Genomic DNA, 16,425 nt, shown 5'->3' with positions numbered 1-16,425 from the left:
AGGCAGGAATTGTACCATGTAATGTCAAGAATGGTTCATTTTATGTGCAAATAAGAAAACATCCACTGGGAAGATTAAGCACCTGGACTTCTTTTGGTTCCATTTCTCATCTCAAATTCTGTGATTGACTCCAGTTGTCAGCTGAGCTGTTAGTTTTGACTGTCATGAAAAAAATCCAAGAGGATTTCTCCATGTTTTTTGTTCTTCAGTTTAATATAACAGTGTAAAGACAGTGCAGCTTCATGCAGATGGACCAGGGGTTCAAAAATAGTTTCTCCTCCCTGAGAAAGCCAAAGTTCTGTTTCTGATATTAAGTAGTTGTTAGCTTCTTGAATTCTTCAAAATAGGGCATCGTTATGGGGATTAGATGTTTAAAAGTTTAGCTGAATGAAATTCCTGTAAGGAGGAAATGAAGGTGGTCAAAGGAAGTAGCAAGTTTTCAGATAACTACTTCCAACTCCTCAAAAGGAGATGGATGGGAAGAAGGATGAAGGAAAAAGACATAAGCCTGGAGACCTATCCGCAGCTGATGGGCAGTCCTTGGCAGAGGAGTATGACTCTGGCCGGAAAGCCTACTGTTCCTGTCACTCACCAAAGCTAAGTGGGCTCATTGTAAAGTGTAGGAAAGTGTAGGAAAATGCCATAGGGCAGTGTTGAGTTCACATGCCTCTTACTGCTACAGAATAAGATCGAGAGGTCTCATGTCTCTACACACAGGCTCAGTAACTTAGTATTATCCTGTATTTCCTGAACTATATAGCAAGCCATAGGTATACTCAGGATTAAAAGACACTGACCCGACTTATCAAAGAAAGGAATGTCAGAGATTTTGCAATAATTACAAATGACAAAAACAAAACCGTGAAAAAAATCTTGTCACATCTAAGTAAGTAATAGTGATGTGTAAGTTTATAACTTTATGTATTTATTAAGATGTATTTTAAATTATGTATATATGTGTGTGAGTGAGCTGGGTACTTGTAGATGAGTTCAGGTGGCCACAGAGGCCAGAAGGATAAGAATCCCTAGAGCTGGAGAAACTGCCACTTGTGAGCCATGCATGTGCATGCAGGAACTGGCCTTGGGTCCTTCGCAGGAGCAGTATGTGTTGTTAATACTGCACTATCTATCCAAACCAAAATTGTATACATCTACAAATATTAAAGATCATTAAATGTTTTTAAAAAATCTTAAAACAAATATGAATTAATAAACAAAGAAATTTAAAGTACTTGACACCCATGGAAATAGAAACTGGGTTTGGGAAGATGAAGAGAGAGGCCATTCATTTATTGAGAGGGGGGTAAGGGAGAGGGAGAGAGAGAGAGAGAGAGAGAGAGAGAGAGAGAGAGAGAGAGAGAGAGAGACTTATGATCACAGTACGTAGGTGTAGACAAGAAAGTAAGAGAACTTCCAGGTCATCCTCAAGCACAGAACAAGATAAAGGGCAACCTATGCTGTATTAGTAACTGCTGCAAAGCAATAGCTTCTGAAAAAGTGTCCATCTTAGAAGGAATTTCAGGCACAAGATGTTCTAAGGAGAAGTAACTAGATGTTTATTCACATCTCCACAGATATACTCTTATACAGCTGGCAAGGCCTGAAAAATATCGATATATTGTTTTATTTCAACTACTCATTTGCATTTGTCCCTTTGATATAATTTCCAAACAACAGTGAAAAAGCAAATGAAAGAAAGCTAAAATACCTTGAGCACCTTTAAAACCTTTGAAGGTTTTCTAATGCCAGTGAACAGAGACCTAAGTATATAATTTTTAAGGTGCTCATTGATTGACCTAGGTTTCTGGACTACTTGTTGTCTGTGTTCTCAGTTATCTTTTAGTAATTTAACCTAACAAAGCGAAGTCCCATGTCTCAGTGGATTGTTGCACTGCTCCTTGTTTGTGACTTGGCTGTGGCTCACTGAGATGCAAGTCAACAGATGATGTCAGACCATGGAGTAGGATATGTACTACCCACAGAAGGTCCCAGTAGGATGTATAATGCCATCTGCACACTCCATTGCTGCCTCAGTCTGATATGTGGCCATTTGGGTTCATTTCCATTTCTATGGTGGCTTCAAGGCCAGAAGGATGTGGGGTTTGACATGGCTTACTGGTAAGGGTTCTCCTTCTGGCACATGGATGCCTGCTTATCAATTACTTTGCCTTTTCTCTTGGAGCACTAGAAGGAGAGAGAATGGAAAAGGCTTTTAACTCTTCCAGTTGCTATAATTGTAGTCCCCACAGTCATCTTTTCCTCTTCTTATCAGGGCTTCAGTTCTATTGGATCTTGGTCTCAGTATTACCCTAATCTAACTTCAATTATCTGCTAAGGATTCCACTTTCTAATGGGTTAGAGTTTCAACACATGATAGGTGTTTTGTTATTGGGTACAATTTAGCCCACAGGAACAAGCAATAAAGAGTAAGAAATACATAGACTATTACTGCAAGACTCAGATTAGCACTTTATTATAAATATAGGAAACTAGGAAAGGAAGGACTATGTCTACAAATGTGAAAAAGTCTGTAAGAATAAAATGATTCTCAGTACAACAGCATGTTTTAAAAAGAACTACACAGAGTTTGAAGCTGATAATACCTAGTCTTGCATTCTTAGCATACACTGGCTACTGGCCAATCAATTAAACCCATGCTTCATGGCTGCTATATGAATAAAATGAAAATAGTAATTTCTTTACCAAGGACATGTCAATGAATGGTTTCCTGCCATATCAGAGTCAGAAGGAAAAGATTAATATTTAAAAATAAATTGTGTCATGGGAAAATGCTGTTCTAGCTAGTTTTTATGTCAACTTGACACAAGGTAGTGTCTTTTGAGAGGATGGAGCCTCAATTCAGAAAATGCCATAGTATTAAGCTGTTGACAAGCCTGTAAGTCATTTTCTTAATTAGACATTGGTATGTGAGGGTTTGGTCAATTGAGGGCAGGCCACCCCTGGGCTGATGGTCTATTTAAAAAAAAAAAAAAGCTGGCTGATCATGCGTTGTTGTATGGGAGACCTATAGCTAAACATTAGGCACAGCTCAGGAAACTCTGGAAAAGAAGAGGAGGAAGGATTTTTGAAGTCAGAACAGTTAAATTCACCACAAGAAAACTCACATAATCAACTCATCTGGGGTCATAGGGGCTCACAGAGACTGGACTGCCAACTGGTGAGCCATCATGGGACTGACCTAAGCCTTCTGTACATACGTTATTTTCTGTGGGTTGGTCTGCTCCTTGAGCTCCTAACAGTGGAAACAGGACTAATCTCTGACTCTTCTGATGGATTTTGGGACCCTTTCCCTCGTGTTCGGTTCCCTAACCTAGACTTAATATGAGGGAGATGCCTAGCAACTCCATATGCCATGTTCCATTGATATTCATGGGAGGCCTGCCCTTTTCTGAATAGAAATGGAGGAGGAGTGGATGAGGAATGGCAGAGAAAAGGTGGAGGGGAGGAACTGGATGGAGAGGAGAGAAAGCAAACTGTGGTTAAGATGTAAAAATAGTAAAACATATTTTAAAAGGTTTTGAACGAGCAAGTGGGGGTAAGCCAGCAGCAGCACCTCTTCATGTGTTCTGTAAGAGCTCCTACTTTCAGGTTCCCTCCAAGACTAAACTCTCACCTTGACTTACTGCAATGGGATGTGATTTGGAATATTTAAGCCAAGTAAACACTTTTCTGCTCAGGTTGCTTTTAGTCACAGGGTTCACTCCAGCAATATTAACTCAGACAAGAGCGGTGAAGGTATCATTAACAACGAAGTGTCTTCAAAACCTTGTTTTACGTGAGTGAGGATATGCTTTGTGCTCTTCCAAATTCCCCTTGCCCTCTCTTACTAATCCTCTTCAGACCCAAAGTCCCAATGGTGTCACCCACTACTAAGTCTTGAAGGCACATGTAGCACTTTGGAAATGCATGAGGCCTTTTTGAACCACTTCTTTGGAACCTACTTTTAATCCTATAAAAACGTCTTACTTGGACAACTGTTCAGTTATTTAGTGAGTTCTTCAAAGGGGGATCAGTTGCTTAAATGCTGCTATTCTATGAAAAGAATTTCATATGCGTTCCAGAAGTTAAAAAAAAAAATCCATGAAGGTATCAAGAACCATGCTCTTCAGGGAAATTTCTTCAAGGTCATTTCACCATATGGTTGTCAGCAAGGAAAAGGCCATTTCATTTGTAGAAATTAAATCCTCATCCTTGCAATATAGTTGTCCCCAGTGATCACTAGTTCCTGTGGTGTCCTTCACACTCAAGCCTTAGCACTGACAATCTAGTCACTTCTTGGGAATCCATAGTGCCCTCAGGACACAGTAAGAGGGCTGGCCCTATTTCAGCTCATATCACTGTCCTCCTCCTAATGAGAAATTCCTTATATTTTCAATTAAATACAACACCTAATTTATTAAATCCCTTGCTGTCTCATTGTAGTTGATACGTACTGGTCTGCCCTGCACCTCATGATAGGTAGTATTTTCAAAGTCTGTGAATGTACAGCCCATGAGACATTATAGAAACGTTAATGCAAATCATCAAAGCTATCATTTCTGACTTCGCACATATCTGAGGAAACTTGAAAGCCCCACAGTGCCTTCTTTATAATCTGGGGAGTTTGTCTAGAAGTATATCCAAGAACTGCCCAAAATGTACTTGTCAATGACCTTCCCTGATTAATGAAAGAGATAAAAAAATACCAAGGAAAAGATAGACTGATTATGAAAAGTAAATGATGGTAGCACATGTGTCAAACTGAAGGGGCCATAAGCTATGAAAACTGCTTGCTTTCTAAGTGAATGCTACAGATAACGAAGGGCAACTAGGTCACTACTGAGTTTGATCCTGTGTCTCCAACTCAAAGGAAAATGACTGCAGTGCTAACACAGAAACCATAACAAATTTATTTTCTTTCTTTTTTTTCCCAAAATGGCAGCATTTAAGCACATGATCCCTTTTAAAGGACACCTTTGAGGATTTCAAACACCTGCAGTTTAAAGTGTTTAGTGATCATTTCCTTTACTTAATTTTCCCAACAACTTCTTAGGAATGTTAAGGGAGTAACCATTCAATACAACAGTGACAGTGATTTCCCCCTTTGCTTGGTTTTACTTTCTCTACACGAAGTTAAGTTGGATGGGAATATGCCACTTCATCTTGATGTCTGTGTCATATCTTTTCTTGTTTGCTTAATTTTTTATTTAAACATGAAAGCCTGAAGCTTTGTTTCTTAGTGTGTGTGTGTATATGTGTGTGTGTTGTGTGTGTGTGTGTGTGTGTTTGTGTGTTTGCATCTAGGGCACAATGTGACTATTACATGAACACATTCCAATGAAAAACATCCAACCCTAAGAACTAGCTCATTTGAGCTGCCACAGTCAGGGAATGGGAACACTAAATCAAACTGTAAGTTTTCAGACTCCATGTACAGCCAGTTTTCCTAGTCTATTGCAGAACAGCTCCCTAGATAGGGGATTTGCCCTGGCTGTCTTCAGCTGCCCTTTGGTCTCCCTTTCTGTACAGAATGAATCATAAAGTAGAGGATACGTCTTCAACCCTGTTACTTTAGTGCTCAGAGTCTGGACTATTTTGGAAGGAAGTGTCTCAGGAACATGTTCTGATAGTCATAATAGAACCCCATGGCATTGTTGGCATACTTCCAACTGACTAGAAACCAGAAGTAATAAAAGCATATTATTTCAGTAATGAAACAAAGAACTCTCGCCCTAGCTAAATTTACCTGCTACCTGTGCCTAGAGCATTAGTTCTTTAGGTAATTACAGGATAGTAACAAATAGTGTGTCTTCCTTGCATATTTGGAGCCTGGCAAAGAGTAGGTGATTCACACAGCTAATCATTTCAATTTTATTCACTTCTGATATCATGAACTCTCTAATATTTAGTATCTGTTTAAATAAATCTAATATGCAAATAATGATGTATTTGGAAGCATGAAGAGTAACTACTTTGCATGACCACAAACATGATGTAGCAGTGACCAATGACCTGATTTTATTGAAAACTGAGAATAAAAGAATATGCAGAAGGGCAGTAATCAGTTTACAACAGGCTCATCTTCCTGTGGATATACGAGGAGACAGAGGATTGGGAGTCAGAGTAGGAAACTGCCATTGACTTCTCATGCATAGGCTTGTGTGGTCATTGAAACAAGTCCATGAAATAAAAGATATTTTTTTTTCTACACATCTGAAAAGATATATTTTAGAACTTTTAACAAAATTTAACAAATATATCTTTCTTATCTCACAAGTCTTGATCTTCTCATTTATCCTGCGGATAGCAAAATGCACAGAAATATTAAGATAGAGGATAGGAAGTGTATGCCAATCACACTTTACTCAAGTAGTTTAAATATGTATATAGGAGGATGCTGTTGATTGGAGGAGTCTGAAGTGCCATTCATAAAGGAAGGAGAATGAGACAAAATGCTGGGCAGGTAAATAAATGCTATTCAAGGTTGAAATGATTCCACCTGAGATTTCAAGTCTGCTAAGGATAAAACTCACCAACATTTGTATAAGGATTCATACAAGTGCCAGCGGGCTGTGGTGGTGTTCTTGATGTACTCTCCCCAGGCTAGATAAGAAGGGAGAAAACAAATTGCATGTAGTAGTTGTGCATGAAGAATCTGTGGGTTTAATGTATGCTGAAAAAAAAATCTTAAAAAGACTGAGTGTTTGAACATTCTCATCGGAGATAGAGGAACACACACACACAAACTCAGAGACAAGAGAGACAGAGACAGAAATAGAGAGACAGACAGACAGAGACAGAGACAGAGATGGAGACAGAGACGAGAGTCAGTTAGAACCTTAAATTTGACAGTTTTAACCTGGATTAGAAACTCAGAAATAAATAATATGTTCTGGACTTTAGCCTAACTGGCTCTGATTTTAGCCAACCTACAGTGACGTAAATATCAGGTGTGTAGTGCTCTCTTTTTATTTAGGAGGCCATTAGTGATCATTGTCTATGGTAAATATCAGAGAGTCTAGTAACCATTCCCTCATCATAGGAAGATGAGGAAAATACATTGGCTATTTCATAGCACATGAGTACAGCCATGAGACTTTGGTGAATTTAAATAGATTCAAATTACAAAGCTAGAAATCCATTAGAGATGATTCAAGCTTGAAAAATGGCATGAACACAAGGGCACATGACATATTCTAAAAGCAAGCATACTCAGATGCTACTTTTTAATGAGTTAAAATTTACTTTTAAAGTGTAAACTCCAGTAGAATTGAATGAAAGTGACATTGAAAGAACACACCTAAAGGAGAAAAAAAATGTGTTCCTCCAAATTCTCAACTTTTTTTTTTGGTCCATTAAGTGTTCACTGATTGGAAAAACCTTAATCTTCCTAACAATAATAATTAGAATAATTAATATTTAAGAAAAACAGAGTTTTTTGAATGTAAGCAAAGTAACTTTGAAAATATTTATTTATTTTATTGGACTGGAAAAACATCCTAGCAATCTAAAATTCCATATTGTTTGATAACACATTAAACACATTGAGGATTGAGGTTAACGATACACTTTAGTTGTTCATCTCTAAATTTTTGGTCGGTTTTTATGGTTTTGTTGTTATTTGTTTACAAGGCATAAATAAAAAATTATCATTCTACTAAAATAATCATAGTTTAACTTTCTGGTTCTAGGAGATCAGATTTTGGGAAACTAGTACGTTACACAGAAAGACTTTAGTGACAAACACAACTGCAACTATATTAAATTCAATAAATCCTTGACAAGTACTAATTGCTGACTAATAACAAAAAGCTCAAGCAGATAACTGGCATTGCTCACTATGAGAAGCTCCACCATGCAAACCTCTGTAGGCTTTTTTAATTCTTCCTAACTGTTGGGGCTATCTGATTATTCATATGTTGCTATTAGAATATTGCTATTTTCTCAGTGATGCAATTCCATACCACCAGTCAAGAGGAAACTTCAACAGTCAACAAAAGAAATTGAGTTATAATAAAGTGAGATGGAGTATCACTATTTATTGTTGAGAACTCTTCACTCTTTTCAGCTAGTGGTATGGTGTCAGAGACATGCACAAGGCAATAATTATAGTACCTTTCTGATGTACTATCTATTCACAGTAAAATCATAAAAAGAAAGTATCTTGTAGTGTTCATCCTCACTTTCCATGAGTGATTTTAAATCTTTCTTTGTATTTAATTCAAACTTACAAATAATATATACAATTAAAATACTACTTTTACGGCATATTTCTGAGTAAAACTTAATGCAGACAAGTTTTGTTCTTCATGTCTGTTAGGGGATGAAGATAACACAATGAGAATTTATCTCCAGCAATACATCTCATTGTCACTGCCCTTGGTTGCCTCCCAGAACTTGAAAGTGGGACTCTAACACTGAGGGTATCATGTACTTCAGATACAGAAGTTAGAAGAATTGTGGTGAAACTGATATGAAAGCCTTCACAAGGACTAGCTCTCTGAGCAATGAAGGTACAATAGAAGCTACATATGCTGTAAGAAAAAAAGAAAAAACACTTTATCATTCTAAAGAACTGTGAAGCTTCCAAACCACAGCAAATATCAGCATGGCAATGTGTACCTGACAGTACAGTAGTGGCACTTAAATCCTGGTAGCAATCAATAATCATTGACTAGGACGTACATACCACTCAATAAGAGGAAAGTTGTGCCAAGTATTGTAAGCCAACTATTCATGCCTGATGATGCTACAGATGTTATTTCCACTTTCCTTAACCAATATGATTTCTAACTACGTTCTAAAACAATTTATCTTTATATCTATAAAAAATGCAGTTCTCATATTCCACCAAAGAAGCTTCTTTTGCCACAGATGGCAACTACTATAGAAAGCTGTTACAAATGAGCGAAATGTGAGAGAACAACTATTGCTGAGGTTTTGAATTTAAACAGTACAGCTTCCATACCCAAGACTTAGGGAACATGACAAACATGCAGGAGCTGGATAAAAAGATTATAAGAACCACAGAACTAGTACGTCTGCTCTGAGATAATGTGATCTGCAAATGGCAGAGATGCTACACCCACGAATTCTTTGTTGACTAAACAAGACCTGAACAATGACAAAACCAATCAACATGATGGCAGTCCAACCTCATATAAAGAGCTACAGTCAATGAAAGAAAGAGAGAGAGAGAAAGAGAGAGAGAGAGAAAGAGAGAGAGAGAGAGAGAGAGAGAGAGAGAGAGAGAGAGAGAGATTAATTTTCTATAAGGGTGAGGCCCTGATAGGTAATCCAATCCCAAAGAGTTAGCCCTAAAACATATACATAAAAGCAAGACTAAAAAGCCTTGTGAAATTATATATATAATATGATATATATTATATATATAGGTAACAATATCAATTAAAGAAATAGACATGAATTTGATATGAATGGGTACAGATATTGGAATATTTTGGGGGATTAATGTAAATAAAAGAACTGATGCATGAATTTCTCAATAAATTGCATAAAGGCTTAGATGTAAATAAGGTAAATTACTAACACCTGTGATTACATATGCTATATTTTAAGTACTAAAATTATGGAAATAAATAGGCTATAGTTTAAAAATAATTTATAAATTAAAAATTCACACCTGCCATAGTATATGTGAAAATACTTTATTAAAATTTGATATTCAATACATCCACAGATGCCATTCTACAGACATTTTGTTATAGTCTTTGTTTTGCCCTAAATTTGTAACATTTTGCTAAGACATGCAAGCCATCTGCTTTAGTTTATTTCTTCAGTTGGTAAATATTTACTGTGTGACTATTAAAGGCAATACAAGGAATGAAATAGCAGGAGTATAAAGGAGAAGGTATGTGTGATAAACAAATTATGTAAGTGTGCATAAAAAGGAATGAGCCTAAGTGAGTGACAGGAGAGAGGAAACAGAAAAAGTGCAAGCACAAAACTGGGCTCTTACTACGAATCAGCAGGGAAGCTATTGGCTTGTTGGAATAATGAGTAGATGTACGTGATGTCTGTCTGGTGTACTATGGAAAATACTCAGTGGCAAAGAAAATATGAGGACATAAGAGACATGAGAAGAAGACAGACTCTATGTCATTATTGGGAAAAGTTTGTAATCTGATCCGCATATGTAGCAACACATGGAGGCTGTGTCTTGGCAAAGCCATGAATGTGATAGTGAATTGTGATGAACAGGGAGAAAGCAAAATCCTCAACAAAATTTGAGGCTAAGAAGCCAAATTTATTACATTACTTATAATGAAGACAAGACATAGAAAATGAGTAACATTTGTTTTAAACTTATTGATTATCATGTGGTTTTTATACTCAAATGAATCTTTTGGGCAGTTAGATTAATATCAGTCAGAAATTAGAAGAGCAATCTAACCCTGAGATATAAATTTTCGAGAAATCAAAATATACTATGTGCATGAAACAAAATAATCTAGTATACAGAATAAGAATAGAAAGAAAGAAAATACACAACTTAAGTTATATGGCAGTCTATTGCTGAAAATTTGAGAAAACTTTTACCAACCAGCAAGAGATCTTTGTAGTAACAGTGAAAAGTAAAAAGAACCAATAGAACAATGCTGGGGTCAAATGAGGGAGGTATTAAAGGGAAAAGTACCTGCTCAGTTTATCTAGACTTTGATAATAGTTTAGTGGCTTGGTAGCACAGATGAGAGTAGATGGTATCAGGCTAAGCCATTTGGTGGTTATTAGTGACTTGAAGAAAAGCTGATTCAATAAATTAGAAGAGACATAAAATATTGTTGAATTAAGTCCAAATTAAAATGAAAGGAGAGGAGGCAGAAAAGGATAGAATAAATCATGCTTTCATGAGTTTATCTGCCTAGAAAAGCAGAAAAATAGAAAGGCTAATGGAAAGGGTTATGAGACAATGAAAATGTGATTCAGTTGCTGTTTTTTTGTTAAGGGACCAGGATACTTGTTTGATGGAAAGAAAAGAACCTAGCGAAGGGGGAATTGCTGATTCAAGAGAAATATGGAAATGTTATAGCTACATTATTTATGAGTATATGAAAGCAAATAAGTTCTATTGAGCATGTGATGGTTTAGATCACTATGGAACATGACAAGGTTTAACTAATGACCTAACAGCGAAGGTGGTTCATGTGTTCTCAGATGTTGTGAGTGTGTGGACATGGGTATAATTCTTTTTTTTTTTTTTTTTTTTTTTGACATGGGTATAATTCTTAAGCTGTTATGTATCTGTTATTTCATAATTTTTATGATCTAAAAATTAAGCCAAGCTATTAGGAACAAATAAAAGATAATTGACAGGAAATATGATGAGAATAGAGAAGCATGAAAAACACTAACTGTGACAGTAATATCCAAAAAGTATTGAATTTTCTGGATATCTGAAAGAGGGATCTATGTCAGGAAAGGCATCTGTTCATATGTCCAAGGACTACCTGCAGTCTTCTGCTTGAAACCCATCTGTGTATGTGGACAGTATATGTTCATGATGTTGGACAAAGCATAATTTGTCATGGAAAAATAATAGTTACAAAAGGTCTATATACATAATATTTACACAAAATAGGCCACTAAATGTTCAAATCTTCATAAACTTGAATATGGAGAAGTTCATTTAATGTAAACAGAATACAGTTAAGTCTACAGAACCAGCAATGAACAGTAAAATTAAGTCCAAAACTATAGGTTACAATAGATCTCCTTTGAAAAGATAAAACTTGTCTGTCAAAAAATATAATTGACTACAAGCACAAAGAAAATAACTCTTAAGAGTAAAATGATAAAAATTAGAAAACCATATGATAATTTAAAGCATTGAGTATTAATACATGGAAAAATTAAAAATATATAGAACTATGGCAACCAGAATTTATAACAGAAAAAAAAATGAAAGAAAAAGACTCAGAAATGGAAACCCTAATATCTCACAGTGACATTAAACAGCAAGTATAAATAAATATTCAATGTGCTCAAAGTTATTTAAAATTATCATACTGGGGAATGAAGTGGAAAATATCAAAACATACTGTGGAGCATTTTGAAAAGGGGGAACAGTTTTAGATGAAAAAATACATTTTGTGTACTGACATATAGAAATATATTTGTAAAGATTATATTATAATGTAAAAAGTAATGCCGGAATATATCCAAAGGAAAGCATAGAGAATGAGGATAAGAGCAATGCCGAACCTATAGGAAACATCCATGTGTTAAACATGTTTGTACTTGATTCACAGCTTTGGTAGACATAGATCAGAACCAACATATTTGAAAAAATAATGATCATTTTTTTCTGGATTTTAATGAAGACTATAAACCACAAACATGAGAAACCCTATGTTGTAGAAACAAAAATAGATTCAACAACATATTTTCAGTTTTCTAATTGTAATTAATGAAAATAAAATTGTTTAAAATAACCAGGCACAGTGGCACACATCTGTAATCTCAGGACTTGGGAAGGCACAGGCAAGCAGATCTCTATGAATCCGAGGCTAGCTTGGTCTACAAAGTGAGTTCAGGGCAGCCAAGTCTATACACATAGAAACCCTGTTTAGAAAAAAACAAAAAGTATTTAAAGCAATTAATGATAGATACACATTACACCAAAAGTAGATAAATAATTATTTCTTAATAGAATTCACTAAGGACTTTCAATGTCTTGAAGAGGCTCAGAGAAAGAATTATCCTTTCAGCTATGGTTCTTCATTCGGTGGAAATATTTTTCAAAGTTGTCAGTAATAGCTTTCAAACAGATAGCTAAGCTAATTGATCACCAGTAGGCCTGGACTTCCAGAAATACCAAAAACACTTCAGAAAACAGAAAAATACTATCATCAAAACTTTGGTTTTACAAATATGATGATTTGAATAAGAAGCATCCGCCCATCCGCCAGCCTATGGTACTTGAATACTCATTCAAGTATCCTGTTCCACCTGATGTTTGATGCTGTTCTGGTGGACTCTTTTTTATTTTATTGAAAATAGGTCTTTTTGATACAATGTTTATGGTTTCTCTTTCTAGCTCCTTCCCAGCTTCCCTCCCATCTGGATGAACACCCTTTCTATCTCTTCTTAGAAAACAAACACTCATAAAGTTCATCTTGTGTGGGCATCTCTCTTGGTTATGGGGCCCAACGTTAAGAGTGGTTTGCTTCCCTGGGGAGACTCCCTTGGGGAAAACTCATATTTCATTTGCAAGTGACTACCAATTGGAGAAACTTGCAGATTAGGGATGAAGGCACTTACCCACTTCTCCTTTTTACTTTAGGACTCCATATGGTGAAGATCCATGAAGGCCACAGTCTCTGTGAGTTCATTACTTGCACCAGTCTTATTATATATAGAAGGCCTTGGTCCTTGGTGTCCTCCATTCCTTCTGGCATTTGTAATCTTTCTGCCTTCTCTTCCACAGAGGTCCCTGAACCCTGAGGAGAAAGATTTGATATCCCTTTCAGGTCTAAGTGTTCCCAAGCCCCTTACTTTCTGCCTATTGTTTGGTTGTGGGATTCTGTATCTGTTCCCAACTGCTGTATGATAATGGCAGAGTGAGACATGGGTAAGATGGTATGTTGTTAAGTCATTTTATCACAAGTTTCCTTTAGCAGAATTTTAGTACTTGGGTTTTTTTCTAGATCCCTGGCTTATCCGGTCTTTAAAGCAGCATCAGTTCCTTCTCATGGAGTAGATATTTATCAAATTAGATATTAATTCCTTAGTCCCACAATCTTTATGCCACCATTGTTCCAGCTTCCCTTGCATTCAAGTTACTCCTGTAGACCAAAAGTTTGTAGCTATTTACTGTTTACCTTTCTCTTTGGTAGTATGCAGAGCACCTTTCAGTTCAAGGAGTTGTCACCAGCTCTGCTTCTCTCCCTGTTTGATGAGCGGTGTAAATTTCTTCAGCAATAAAATTCTACCATCATTTTGTGAAGAGCCTCTGAAATCCGTGGCAGCAAAAGCCTAGATTCATTTGGGGGTTACCATGAGATCCTTTTGACCAAGAATTCAGTTTGATATAACCTATTGGAAGTTTCACTTAGCGACAAAAGATTTCCAGCTAGGGCTCTGTCTTCCACCATTATTTGGCAATTTCTTTTACTTCACTTTTGTATATGTGTATAATATAGGGAGTTTCTACTGTATTATTTTACCATATGACACTGTAGTCCTTAGCTTTAGCTATAATTCCTCTCTCAAACCACTCTTCCTTCACTCTCTCCAACTTAATCACTACATCCACTTACCTCATCAATCTATAACTATCAATTATTTTTCCTTCTCCTAATAAATCCATTCCTTTTTCTAGTCTCCTAATTTCTAATTTCTGAAGTTATGTGAAGTGTAGCTAGCTTAAAAATGACTTAACCGCTAACATGCACACATGAACATATTTGTCTTTCTGGGTCTCTGTTACCTCACTCAGAATGATTATTGCCAGTGCCATCAATTTACCTGATAAATTCTTAATTTCATTTTTAATGGATGAATAATATTCCATTGTATGTAAATGTTGCACATTTTCTTTTCCATTGATCCATTGACAGCCATATAGGTGGTTTATAGTTCCTAGATATTATGAATAGAACAGCAATAAAAATGATCGAGCAAATGTTTCTGTAGTAGGATGAAATGTCCTCTGGGTATTTCCCCAAGAATGGTTTAAGTGGTAGACTGACTTCCACTTTTGTGAGGAACTGCCACACTGGCTTCCAAAGTTTCTGTACAAAATTGCATTACCACCATCAATGAATGAGTGTTCATTTTATTCCACTTCCGTGTCAGCATGAGCTGTGTTTTATCTTATTGATATTGGCCATTCTGATTGTTAAGATGAAATTCCAAAGTAGTTTTGATTCATATTTCCCTAATGACTAAGGGTTTTTTAAAGTATTTTGAGCCATTTTAGTCTTCTCTTTAGAAAATTCTCTGTTTAGATTTGTACGCCATTTTTAATTGGGTCATTGGTGCCCAGTTTTGGTGTTTGTTTGTTTGTATTTTGATATTAGCCCTCTATCTGATGTGTAGTTGGTAAAATCATTTCCCATTCTGTAGCTAGATCACTGTTTTATCTTAATTGTGGTGTCACTTGCTGAACAGAAGCTTCTCAGTTTCATGAGGCCTCATTTATTAGTTGTTCTTTGTGTGTGCAATTGGTCTTCTGTTCAGAAAGACTTTTTCTGTAGCAATGAGTTCAAGACTATCCTCCACCTTCTCTGTTATTAGATTCAGTGTATCTGGCGTTATGGTCTTGTAAGAAACGGCTGATGATCTTTCTGCTTTTTGTTTTTTGTTTTGTTTTTGTTTTTGTTTGTTTGAGTGATTCAAAGAGTATTGGTATTAACTTGTCTTTGAAAGTATGACAGAATTCTTTGCTAAAACCATCTGACCCTGGGCTTTTCTTTTAGGTTTGTAGACATATATTTATTGCTTATATTTATTTCACTAGGGGTGATAGGTCTGTTTAAATTGTTTATATGGTGCCGGGATGGCCACACGCTTCCTTTTTCCAGTGAGGACCTCGTGTTCATTACTCACAACTATGCTGTCTGCTCCAGTCCCTGCAGGTCTTCAGATGCAAGAAGAAACGTACAGTCTTGCTGCTCGGCAAACGGGAAAATGAGCTCACCAAGGTGAAAGGACGCCCCCTGGAGATGATGGAGCCTGGCTCACTGCTTCCTGCAGTACAAGCTACTGGAGCCCGGTCTGCTTTTGGGCAAGGAGCAATTTGCTGGTACTGGATATCCATGTCCGTCTGAAAGGTAATGGTCATGGGGCCCAAATTTATGCTATCTGACAGTCCATCTCCAAAGCCCTGGTGGCTTATTATCAAAAATATGTGGATGAAGCCTCTAAGAGTGAGATCAAAGGTATCCTCATCCAGTGTGATCGGACCTTGCTTGTAGCTGATCCCCTCAGCTGTGAGTCCAAAAAGTTCAGAGGTCCGGGAACCTGTGCTCGATACCAGAAATCCTACCGATAAGCCCATCTCAAGGATCAGGATTACCTTCCTAATAAACATCCTAGGTTGTAAAAAAAAAAAAAAAAAAAAAAAAAAAAAAAAAAGGTGTATATTATCTTAATTTAACCTTGATACTTTGTATATATTAAAATATAACTAATTTTTATATAATACAATCTTTTTGGAGTATATTTTTCTTAAACATGTCCTTTTGATTCTCTGAATTGCCCCGGTGTCTTTTTTTGACACTAAATTTGTTAGTTTGGGTCTTCTCTATCTCCACCTTTTAGTTAATTTGGCTAAGAGTTTGTCAATCTTATCGATGTTCTCAAAGAAACAACTCTTTGTTTCACTGATTCTTTGTATTGATTTTTGTTTCTATCTTGTTGATTTCAACCCTGCACTTCATTCTTGCCTCTACTGTTTTTGTG

At 36.4% G+C, this 16,425-nt stretch overlaps 1 pseudogene; it reads left to right on the top strand.

Annotated features, from left to right (window-relative positions):
* Positions 1-471: 471 nt before the first annotated feature.
* On the top strand, positions 472-16,015 carry LOC127193574 (40S ribosomal protein S16-like; annotated as a pseudogene).
* Positions 16,016-16,425: the final 410 nt, after the last annotated feature.

Source organism: Acomys russatus, chromosome 9, assembly GCF_903995435.1.
Source record: "Acomys russatus chromosome 9, mAcoRus1.1, whole genome shotgun sequence".
NCBI classification, from domain to species: domain Eukaryota; kingdom Metazoa; phylum Chordata; class Mammalia; order Rodentia; family Muridae; genus Acomys; species Acomys russatus.
This window is presented reverse-complemented; position numbering and strand designations above follow the sequence as displayed.